The 11,670-nt window shown below is 37.7% G+C and overlaps 1 long non-coding RNA gene and 3 other non-coding genes across 6 annotated transcripts; all 4 read right to left on the reverse strand.

Moving 5' to 3' along the window:
- Nucleotides 1–1,972: 1,972 nt before the first annotated feature.
- On the reverse strand, nt 1,973–11,288 carry LOC114028791. Of its 3 annotated transcripts, XR_003567409.1 has the most exons (6): nt 11,211–11,244; nt 10,783–10,866; nt 8,710–8,919; nt 6,276–6,345; nt 5,152–5,257; nt 1,973–2,159 (listed from the first exon to the last, which is right to left on the reverse strand). It is a non-coding gene; the product is annotated as an uncharacterized LOC114028791 (long non-coding RNA). The 3 variants fall into 3 exon arrangements; XR_003567410.1 differs by lacking the exon at nt 10,783–10,866 and having other exon boundaries at nt 11,211–11,288; XR_003567408.1 differs by lacking the exon at nt 11,211–11,244 and having other exon boundaries at nt 10,783–11,188.
- On the reverse strand, nt 2,399–2,544 carry LOC114028872. The gene has a single exon (XR_003567420.1). It is a non-coding gene; the product is annotated as a small nucleolar RNA SNORA79 (small nucleolar RNA).
- Nucleotides 5,894–5,971, reverse strand: LOC114028867. The gene has a single exon (XR_003567415.1). It is a non-coding gene; the product is annotated as a small nucleolar RNA SNORD126 (small nucleolar RNA).
- On the reverse strand, nt 9,403–9,477 carry LOC114028868. The gene has a single exon (XR_003567416.1). It is a non-coding gene; the product is annotated as a small nucleolar RNA SNORD126 (small nucleolar RNA).
- Nucleotides 11,289–11,670: the final 382 nt, after the last annotated feature.

Raw genomic sequence — 11,670 nt, forward strand, 5'->3', positions numbered from 1 at the left:
GTCATTTTCTTTTCCCAATTTATCAAACATCCCTCAGCAGTTGTTCCAAACCTACCTTCTCCTTGAGTGTTCTTTAAGACACTCCACATCCCCTCTCTCAGCAGTAACTTCCAATCCTACTTATTAAACTATTTCAAAAAGTAACTCAGAACTCCTCTACAGCTTACCCTACTTCCTTTGTTCTGTCTTTGAAGAGGAAGTAGTTCTTTGTGTCAAGAGTTTTATCCTTGGGGCAGCTAGGTGGCACAGTGGATAGAGCACCGGCCCCGAGTTCAAATCTGGCCTCTGATCAAACACTTAACACTTACTAGCTGTGTGACCTTGGGCAAGTCACTTAACCCCAATTGCCTAAAAAAAAAAAAAAAAAAGTTTTATCCTTTGCGTGTGCTCTTGATCCCATGTCTCCTCATCCCAAAGCTTAGATCTGAGTCCTGTTCTTTTTCTACATTAGCTACCTTTGTAATTTCATGTATCAGTTCATTTGTTTCTTCAGATGACTCCTAAATCTATACATCTAGCCCACATATCCTGAACACCATTCCTACATCACCAATCACCTGCTGAAGATCTCTACCTGGATGGCCAAGTGATTCTTCAAAATCAACATGTCCAAAACAGAATTCGTCTCATCTGCCCTTTCAAAAAAAAAAAAATCCATCCCTCCTCCAGACTTTTCTCTTGAGGCCACCAATATCACCCATGTTCAAAAACAATTTTTCACTCTCCCTTGCCACCCTTATCCTCATATTCAATCAGGTATTTGTCAACTCTACCTCCACAACAAAGTTTTCATCATCTCCTTCTCATGGGAACTATCCTAGTTCAGGCCCTGGACTATTGCAGTAGCTTGTAATTTAACTGTCTCTAGTCTCTCTTGTCCCATCTTCCATATAGCTGAGAGTAGAACCTTTCAGCTGCAGCAAAGGGAGAGGTTCAACCTGTTAGTTACTTCAATTTCAGTAAGCATGTGATGTCACTCATGTGCACATTTTCTCAAATATAGCAGTTAAAAATATTTGTAGAGATCAACTGGCAACATGAAGGGCTTTTAAAAATTTTATTTTATAAATAAATACAATAAACAAGAATGGCCATGGGGGCATTGAAAGAGACAAGCAATACAAACCAAGACCCTCATAATATTTAACTATAAGTGTTGTAAAGTAGCACCAGCAGGACTTTGGGGGAAGCAAAAATCCTTTGTTGTAATTCTTTTTACTAATTTGAAATTGTCTTTAAAATTTTCCAACTCCCTAAATTACTCTGACAAAGGCAATTTGGTCATTAAAAAAATTTGTTGAATACTAAATGTCAATTGACAAGTTTAACCTAATTTTCAACACTTACTTTTGAGAATATCCAAATTTGTCCTTGTTCAACAGGGACCAAAGACAAATGAATAGCCTTCTGAAAATCTTCTATGCTACTTAATCTTACATAAAACATACAGGAAGGCTGCTAAGTATGTATGTTAAGATGGGAAAGTTTCCTAGTGAACATTAAGTAAATCTTTCATGCACCAATAGCTAACTCGCTCACATGGATAGAAAATAATTCCTATAGGGCAGCTAGGTGGCACAGTGGATAGAACACTGGCCCTGAAGTCATAAGGACCTGAGTTCAAATCCGGCCTCAGACCAAACACTTGACATGTACTGGCTGTGTGACCCTGGGCAAGTCACTTAACCCCAACTGCCAAGAAAAAAAAAAAAGTAATTCCTAAACTAAACTTTTGTTACATACACATGTGTACACATACTGACACACACACATATCACAAAGTAAATATTTCAGCCATCTTGGAACACCATGCTCAAATTAGGCAGTGACAAAATAGTTACTTATGGGAACTTCATTCTATCTACTCTCCTGGTTAGACATGCAGTTGTAATGAACTCTTCAAGTTCTAAGTTATAAAATACAAGCTACAGCCACAGTTGTACCATTTAAAAGTATCTAATAAAGAAAAATATTAAAAAATTATTCAAATACTATTTATTTTAAAACTGCTTGTTAATTTACAGGGCTAATTGTCAAAGGCAAATATTAAGGATTTTCTCAGGTTTCTATGCTGATTCATCCATTTTGGGTACTAAGTGGTTCTGGGGAGAATGGTCAGTTTCTATTTTTAGAGCTGTAGGTGAAAATCCATCTTCATTCTGGAAAAAATATTTGCAAAATCAAAAAACAATCTTTCAAATAATTAAATGCACGTAAGTGCATAGTTCAGTTAACATAAATATAATACAAAGCTACACCACAATTAAGTTTTAACTGCTAAGTTCAATTCAATCTAGTTCCTTGCCCTCTTCCTCAGGATTTATATCTGAGTTACCTTTTATTTAAAAGATCAACTGCCTCATTTATAAGGAGTATCCCATATTATTAGATCAGGTATAAATGTCTGGCCCCGCAAATTTCAGAAAGCACTAACAGATGGCCAATCCATCCAATGGTGCCCTGAGTGAAGAAAGACCAGCTTTGATCTGTGATGGCCTAAAATCCCACTGCCAAAACTCAAAGCAATGAGAGGAACAGCCATCTGGATCTCAACAAAACTACCTTCCTAAGAATACAATGAGATTTAAAAATAAAGATCTATTGTCAAAATGTATAAAACAGTCAAAGGATATGAACCGACAGTTTGAGGAAATCCAAGCTATCAAGAGCCAGATTGGAAAAAAAAATGCTCCAAATCACTATGACAGAAAAGCAAAGTAAAGCAACTGAGATTCTAATTCACGCCATCTGAATGGCACACTATTTAATGCACTGTTGATAGTTGTAAATTGGTCCACTTTATCTGGAAAACAATTTGGAATTCTTCCCCAAAAATCACTAAACTGTAAGCACCTTTTGTCCCAATAAATACTACTTCCAGTCCTATCTATGCCCCTAAAGAGACTAAGGAACGGAAACCCATAATGTACAGCTCTTAAATATAACTTTTTTTTAAAATAATTTTTGTACGGACAAAGAACTGGAAACTAAAGGGGTACTCATCAACTGAAAAATGGCTGAGCAAATTATAATACAGTATATGAAGATAATGAGTATTAACATGCTATGGAAATTATTAAGGGATGGATAGTACCACTGGTAGATCTGTACTTTAAGGAAATCAGGAAGGAAAGGGACTCATATGCAGAAATATTTACAGCAGTACTTTTTGTAAGGGCAGAGCTGGAAAATAAGAAGTACTTATCAATTGGGAAGTGGCTAAATAATTGTAGAGTATGACTATAATGGAATTGTGCTGTAAAGGGTAATGAAAGGAATGGTTTTATAGAAATATGGGAGGACTCACGTGAACTGATACAGAGTGGAATGAGAACAATACAATAACAATATTGTAATGCCAACTTTGAAAAACTTAACAACTCTGATCAAGGCAATGACCAACCACGATGCCAGAGGACCAATGACAATGCATGCTAGCCACCTCTGTACAGCAGTGATGGACTCAGGGTGGAGGATAGATTTTTTTTGGATATGGCCAATGTAGAAATTTGTTTTGCTTAGCAATGTGTGTATGTGTGTGTGTGTGTGTGTATACATACATACACACACACACACACAACACAAATGTTGTTTCTGTTGTTTTCCAATGATGAAGAGAAGGTGGGAGAGAGAAAAAATTTAATTGAAAAAAAAGTTGGGGATGGGGGGGTGATTGTTGCCAAGTTAGGATTATTCCATCAAGGATTTTAAAGAAACAGTCAACTAAAGAAAAATTAATAGTTTAAGGTACCTATCTGTTCTTTTGTTCCTGGCCCCTTTTAATCATCTATATTCAGCCTATGTCTATTTTCTTTAAACCCTCTTGTTTTGACCCACTTTTACTCTCCCAACTCTGCTTCCCAAACAAACCATTATAAATGAAAAAAAAAAAGTAAAGATACTTTTATAATAAACTTTAGGTGTAAGTCATGAATCTTTTTGGTCAATTAGCTCTCTGATTTCTTATTTTTCCGGTTCCATGGGAACTTACCCTTAGTATATGCTTCGTGTTTTTAACTGTCTCCTTCAAAAAATGAAAAATGCATGCATGCAAAGCTCCAATGGTTTGCCAGTGTTAACATTTTCTAAGTATGCCACTCAAACTGACAAAACTTTCCTCTGGACACAATAAGCACATGTTATACATTTAACATAAACATCAGCTGCCATTTGAGGTCATCAAAAATGAACCCCCTCCCCCTAAAAAAAAAAGATTATCTTTCAGTAGTTCAAGTTCAATAGTTCTCAAGACTCAAATGTCAAAAGTCTTCACAAAATGCCTTCATGGCTAGAGCATAAAATTGACAGGTTAGCATCAACTTTTGTAATACAATATATAGATTTAGTGCCAGTCCAGTATGAGACTCCATTGAAGAGTTCTAACTTCTGCCACTGTCTTAACAGTAATAATTCCTCAAAGGCCAAATATAACTTTATTGCTTGTATTATTTCACATATTCCATCATCATGCATTTGTCCTCATAGCCAAACTTCCAGAAATAAACTGAAGTGAAGATTATATTGCAGGATATAATAAAAGTCACATATATGGAGGGTATGCCTTCAGGTAGCAGTCCCAAAGCTTGCATTATGTTCAATTACAAATTAGCTCCCTGAAATTCATATAGAGCTGTTATCCTTCCTATAGGTATCAACATAATTTTAGCATCATGAGGTCTACAACATAGGGTATCAGCACCTATACTGGTTTTTCCTGGTTTTTAAGTGTATACTCACTTCATACTTAACTATGGTGCAATTTCCAGCAGGCAACAATCCAATTGGTCAGTGGTTGTCCATTCATACTTGAAATTTTGTTATACACACGTAAACCCTAAACTTTTCAGTGACAGTCCATTTCAAAACTAAAAAGTATAGTTTGTGTATGGGCTACCAAGTTTCATTACTATTAAGTCTTTTACTAATGACTGCCAACAAAGTTTTTGTGACCATCACTTCCTGGATAGAATAATTCTCCCAAAAGCCATCCAAACTAGCATCAGTATGTAACATCAAGGACTTGGCTCTGCTGCAGGTGAGGGGGCCTCTGAGATCCAGTGCCACCCAACTTCTTGGCTCTATCCAATTTAAGCTTACAAGGATAAAACATTCAATGAATAGTTTTTCTTTAAATGTGAACAAAAATCTTACCATAAAGAGAAACTAAGCTTCTGTCAGTAGGCTGTTCAATCATGGCTTCTACCACTAACCTCTCCAGGTGGACAAAGTGAATTTGGCTACAGCTTCAGTGTCTTCTCTGCAAAAGAAAAGGCCAAAAGCTACAAAAAATTACTTAGTACTAAGATTCATCATTTTCCTTTAAGAATATGTGAGACCACCTTCATATATAGCATCCCAACTTGATTCCCCTCCAAAAATATAAATGAGGTAAACTAGCCAAGCCCACCTTCCCTCAAAGGGTTCGCTTACTCTATTAATAAAGAATATTGACAAAATGGTGACTTGAGACTACAGAAAACTGATGACAAAATAAGCTTCCACTTCTTGGCAGAGGTAACAGAATAAACATGCAGATTAAGTCTTACATTTTCAGACATGAGCAACATATGGATTTGTTTTGCTTGACTATTGTAGTATTCATTTTTTATATGCGAGTGACAGTAGTGACCAAAAAGTGTCAGTGAAACATTTAACACATTAAATTTAATACATATTTTTCTAAGATTTGGTTTCTCACCATCACATGAATATGAAAAGGTTCATGATTATTGATGTTTGTCAAGGTCATATGTTTCCCCAGCATTTAGCAAGGTGCCTAACACGTAAGTACTTAATGCTTTTTCTTTCATTTACTTATTCCTTCTAAATATCAAACTCAGAAATAAGCATTACAAAACCAACCACCTTTTCTAAAATGTTCACTTCTGGCTCTAGTCTGCTCAGAGTATGCATGCAATCAGGGTAATCAGCTGAAACACGGACTGAAAAATGCATTTCATCATGGCAGACATTATGTGTATGACCAGTAACTATGATTGCTTTTCTAGTGGTGTCCCTTGAACTGGAAAACCTACCTCAAAATAAGGCCTCTAGCTTCAGATGGGAAAAAAATGTTTCTCACTCATCCAGATATATCATCTACTCATTCAATGCAACAAAGTGTGAAAAGCTCCAGGGCTGGAGGACAGGAGAATGTGAAACAATCCCACGCTGCTTATAATGTAGACAGTTTAACTGAGTGCTACCTCCCCTCCCCACTGAGCCGCAGGATGTCTGATCCAAGTAAAAGGCAGACACTTTTCATTTTAACTCACCTCTGATACTATGTGCAGCTTCTGCCTTACAGTCACGCACATTAAAACTGTGCACAGCTCTCTGAAGAGTCTAGGAAATGAGACCACATATATGGAAATGAGACTATACTGATAGATATATATTTACATTAAACTGCACTGTACCACACCCTCCTTTAAATCATAAAAATCGTTTCAAAGAAATTTCAGCCACTTTCTTGACATGCTTTTTAACTTGAGTCAATGTTCAATAATGACTCATTGGCCATGAAGAGCCAAATGTAAGGTTACCTAAAAATTCTAAAGGTATAAGTTTAATATGCCTGAGCAAAGACAGCACACTTTGGAATACTAATATATATCCATAAGACCCAGCAAGCAATGAACCACTTTTATTCAGTAAAATTCAGTATTCAAGTAAGTTACTTTTCAATAGTCAAAGATTTTAATAGTTTCTTTCAGTTTTGTTAATCCAAGTGCTGCTGTCATCCGTACCCAAGATGCTTTACCGAAGAACATTTAATAAATGCCTACTATATGTCAAGCAGTGCCACTCTCTATAAATTGAAAACTTTCCCTATTTATATAGACAAAATGAGATAGTACCATGTAGTTCTTAATTATGCCACAAGATGGCAACATGCAAGGTTTCCTTGTCCTACAATATAGAGATCTTCCCAAGTCATGTGTGTCATGGAGCTAAATCACGTGAAACAGACTGGACAGCAGACTTTCTTCCCTTTAAGTGATGAACCAACTTGAAGATTAAAAAAAAAAAGCTGATTGTTGGAATTTATATGGGGATTGTCTTTCAATTTTGTCATCTTCACATATCAGACCAGAATTTTATTAAATCCACTGTGACTACATTCTATGGGAGATAAAAAGAAAAAACAATTCCTCAAGTAGGTACCCTAAAAGAGTGTGTGGGTGTATAGATATAGGTTTGTCTCCTATCTCAGCCAAACTGCAAGTACAGAGAGAGTGGTCCTGATCCCACTGGGGGTGGGAGATCTGACCCACCCCATTTCTGACCTCTACTAATTCACCCCACATTAGTCAGCCTGGTGGCCCCCATTCTCAGGGGCTCATCATACTAGTGCTGGACCTAGTATGGACACTTCACTGGCTTTAGCCTCACCACAGCTCAGAACTCCTGAGCTCGGCCTCCATGGTAGCAGAAATTATAGGCATGTAGCGTCACACAGGGCCAAAGAGCTTATATCCAACTGTAAGGTACACATGTAATGGGTAAATAGAAGATAGTTTGAGTAGAAGGGAAAGCACTGCTGTCAGATGTGATTGCTGAACCTCCATTTGATTGATGAAAGATCATGAAAAAAATGGTAGGTACCACAAGATGATTTTCAAAAAAGAAAATAGTAAGTCTGCAAAGTATAAGACAATGAACTTGACACTTCAATTTCTGAGGAATTCTAGAATGGATCATCCATTATATTGTTAGCTCCTTGAGGGCAGAAACTGTCTTTTGCCTCTTTTTAAATCTATCCCCAGCTTAAGACAGTGCTTGCATGATTGATTGACTCAAGAACAGATGGCTGGTAACCATCTAGAAAGGGAAGCCAGAATGATTTTATTAAGAGCTGACCATGCCAGCCTAAATTGATTTCCTCTTTGGACAGGTTTATTAGATGAGGAAAAGGCTATATAGTTTACCTAGCTTTGGCCAAGTTTTTGGAGATATTATCTCTCATTTTTCTTGTGGAAAAGATAGAGGAGTATATAACCTAAACATTAATATAATGAGATAGACTCAAATGGTTGGCTGGCTTGACTCAGTGGGTAGTAGTAAATGGTTCACCTCAACATGGCAGTAAGTCTCCAATAGATCTGCACTATTTAATACAGCATGTTCATTCAAACCTGAAGATAACAAAAATTTAGGAGATCTAACATTGTAGAAAAGAATCAGGATATAAAAAGATCCCATCAGATTAGACCAATGGACTGAATCAAATAAGATGAAATTCTGTAGGGATAAATGTGAAGTCTTATCCCTGGGTAAATAAAAAATAATTGCACAAATACAAGATGGGAGAGACATGGTGAGCACTTGTTCTGAGAAAGAGCTGAGAATTTTTTAGTGGACTAAAAGCTCAACCTGAGTCAGCAGTGTGAAATAATATTAATAGCTAACATTTATATAGCATATACTAGACACTGTGCTAAACACTACAGTTATCTCCTTTGATCCTCACAACAACCCTGGAAGGTAGGTGCTGTTATTATCCCCATTTTGAGGAAATTGAGGCAGAAAGTTAAAACTCAATTCAACAATGATCTCCTGAGTCCCAGTACTAGGACAAAAGTTTTCAAAATGATTCCCTGCTACCAAGAGCTTACTATCCTATTAGGTAGGTGAACATTTACACAAGTTAATCCATTAGGGAATGTAAAAAAAAAAAATCTACTTAAGTCAAATCCTACTACTTACCTCAATCAGACTTGAAGTCATGCTACCTTTCAGCCCTCCCCATGCAGAAATGTCAATCCTGGTTAACTTGGTCCATGGTGGGCCTGAGGCAAAGAAGTTCTGATTTTCTGGTGCTGGACTTCTACCTCCCAGCTTTGCCCACAGAGCCATGTCTCCTCCCTTGTCAAGGATTTAGCCCACTTTCCACCAAAAGCCAAATCCATCTTCAACCTAAAATTCAAAAGCAGAAGGTTATCCATTGTTATCCAGAACTGGTCACATGAACTTGAATGCCAGGATTTGAACTATACCAGTCAATTCTAACTGGAAAAATCAGGGGCATGGCTTACTGTTATCTCCTCTCTTGCAGATATACAAAAAGTTGTGGCTTTCATACTTAAATTTATACCTGGACATGAGAAGCAGTCGGAAAAATTAATCTATGAGGTTTTTTTTAGTAATTTTTGAAAAACAAAACAAAACAAAAAAAAAAACGAATAACATGGTCAATGGTGCCCTTCCCCAGGGGTAGCTCTGCAGTGGATAGAACGCTGGCCCTACAGTCAGGAGGACCTGAGTTCAAATCCAGCCTTAGACCAAACACTTGACTCTTACTAGCTGTGCAAGTCACTTAACCCCAATTGCCTAAAAAAATTTTAAAAAAAAAATGGTGCCCTTCCCCTCTCCAGCTCACCCTCTAAAATCTTAATATGGTTTCTGCTCAGGGCATGTGTATAATCAGTGATCATGTGAAACACGGACTGAACATGCAGCTCATCATGGCAGAAAACTTTCCCAGGGACTATGCTGTTTCTCAACTGAAGACAAAATTAAAATCAAGTGCATCTGAGGGATTTTGATCAGGAAAAATTTTTTAACAAAGGGGTGAAACATGAGAAGTGTTCCCCACCTGTTAGTTTCCCATTCTAGATTAGGTAATAAGCACTATGCAGCCTAGAGATGTGTAGATTACTGCAGTAAATAAAGTCGATAGTTTAAAATGAAAAACAATTTTTGTAAGATCTATTCCAGTCTCCACCTGAGCAGGGAACTGTTTGCTAAGAGAACACTAATCACCAACCAAATCTCATTTTATCAGTAAAAAAATGACAACCACCATTTTAAAAGGCCTCTTAAAAATAGCCTATTTCTCCACTTCTTAGCATCCTAAGCTTCAGTTACAACCTCAAATAAATGCTTAAAAAAAAACCACTTAATTATTTACTCACCCACTACCACAATTTTTATATAAAAGATCTCGGGAGGTAGCATTACTGCCTGCAGACCTGCCAGAGAAGTCAGAGGCCACATGGTTTCTTCTTAAAGGCACAAAGCCCAGTATTCTCATTCCTCTCTTACCCTCATCAAAAGCACTAACCGCAAGATAAACTGACCCATATTTAAAAGAGAGTAGCTGTTGGCAAAAAGATCTGTATTAAGGGTTGTCAGTACAGTTTGACTCTGTATGTAGTCCAGGGTATATTTTAAAGATGTTTATTAATTTTCTGTCAGCACAGGATGCGCCCCCCACACCCCCCAAAATCTACACTTTTCACAGCATAAACTGTTATGAAAAATAACCACCAGAAATAGTTTTAAGGAAAAAGCTAACACACCCAAACAAAGCCCTGTCCAGGCCAGAAAATTAGAATGGCTAACAGAAACCCCAGAAACCATCACACTTCTCATACATCACCAGATATTTCACATCAATCAATGAAGAGACATTTATTAAGAATCTAGTCAATGTTTCTCAGCCATTCTGTCTTTTATAAAAATCACAATACTCATTCCTAATCAAACTGATTAAGAGAGAAAATGTGGCTGGGATAAAATGAAATTTAAGGCCAACCCCATTCGTGCCAATCAAGGTATTGGGGCACAGAAGCTAGCGATCTAAATTGTAGTTCACAACTCGAGTTTTCAAAAGACACCCTTCCAAGGGTTCCTCTTATCTCCAAGGCACAATGAAACCCTGTCTCCCCCAATCCTGCCCAAATACTATTAGCAGCACAAAGGTTATAATAACGATCAAATAAAATTTTAAAGTGTTAATTAAATAAAGAAGCATTCCCTGCCCTCCTCCTCACCCACCTTGCAGTCACATGGATGGAACCGGAAAAGGTGACCAGGCGGGCAAGGTCAGAATCCTGATTCAGGCTCAAATCTGCATGCCCTCTGGCACATAGGCAACATTAGCTTGATGCAGCACCTGCCATAAAAAGCGAGCAATCCCAGGCCCCTAGCTGTTCATAAATGTTGTCTGTGCAGTTAGTTCTCTGTCCCTTGGAAGCCTCCAGGTCGCCGCCAGCAGAGCCCTGGCTAAGAAGCAGCCCCAAGGCCTGCCTCAGCTTTCCCCCTCCCAGGCTAAAACTCCATACCACCCCCATGCTTTCTCACGACTTCCCAAGGTCTAATCTTGCTTCCAGCTAGCATCAGGAAGTGAAAGCAAGAGTGGATGGTTCCCCAAAACCCAGGCTCAAAACGGATTGAAAAGACCCCCCTAAGAACTAACTACTCACCAGGCCACCAGCAGAAAAAATAAAAGGTGGGAGATCCCGGAAATGGCTTGAAGAAGCAGTGGAAGCACCTGATTGGCTAGTTAGTCCAAGGCAAAGGCCCACCCCTCCCTTACCTTAAAAGGTGTTGAAATTACGTCCTTTCCTGTTTCTTCCAGAACAGGTTCTTAAGCCTTTGGGGGTATAGACCCCTTTGACAATCTAGTGAAGCCTATGGACTCCCTCGTCAAAATGATGTTTTTAAATACATAAAATAAAATACACAGGATTACAAAAGAAATCAATTATATTGAAATACAGTTATCCAAATAATTTTTTAAAAAAAGTTCTGTGATAGGTACCCTATCTAGAGTCTGTGATAATCTTTAGAAAAAAACCAAACTAAATTGTTTGGTTTGGTTTTTTAGCAAAGTCTGCTTAACAAAATCAGGCTAATTAATGAAGCCTATTTAAACAGACTCTG

The sequence above is a fragment of the Vombatus ursinus genome, unplaced genomic scaffold (assembly GCF_900497805.2).
Source record: "Vombatus ursinus unplaced genomic scaffold, bare-nosed wombat genome assembly UNPS02014894.1, whole genome shotgun sequence".
In the NCBI taxonomy this organism is placed as follows: domain Eukaryota; kingdom Metazoa; phylum Chordata; class Mammalia; order Diprotodontia; family Vombatidae; genus Vombatus; species Vombatus ursinus.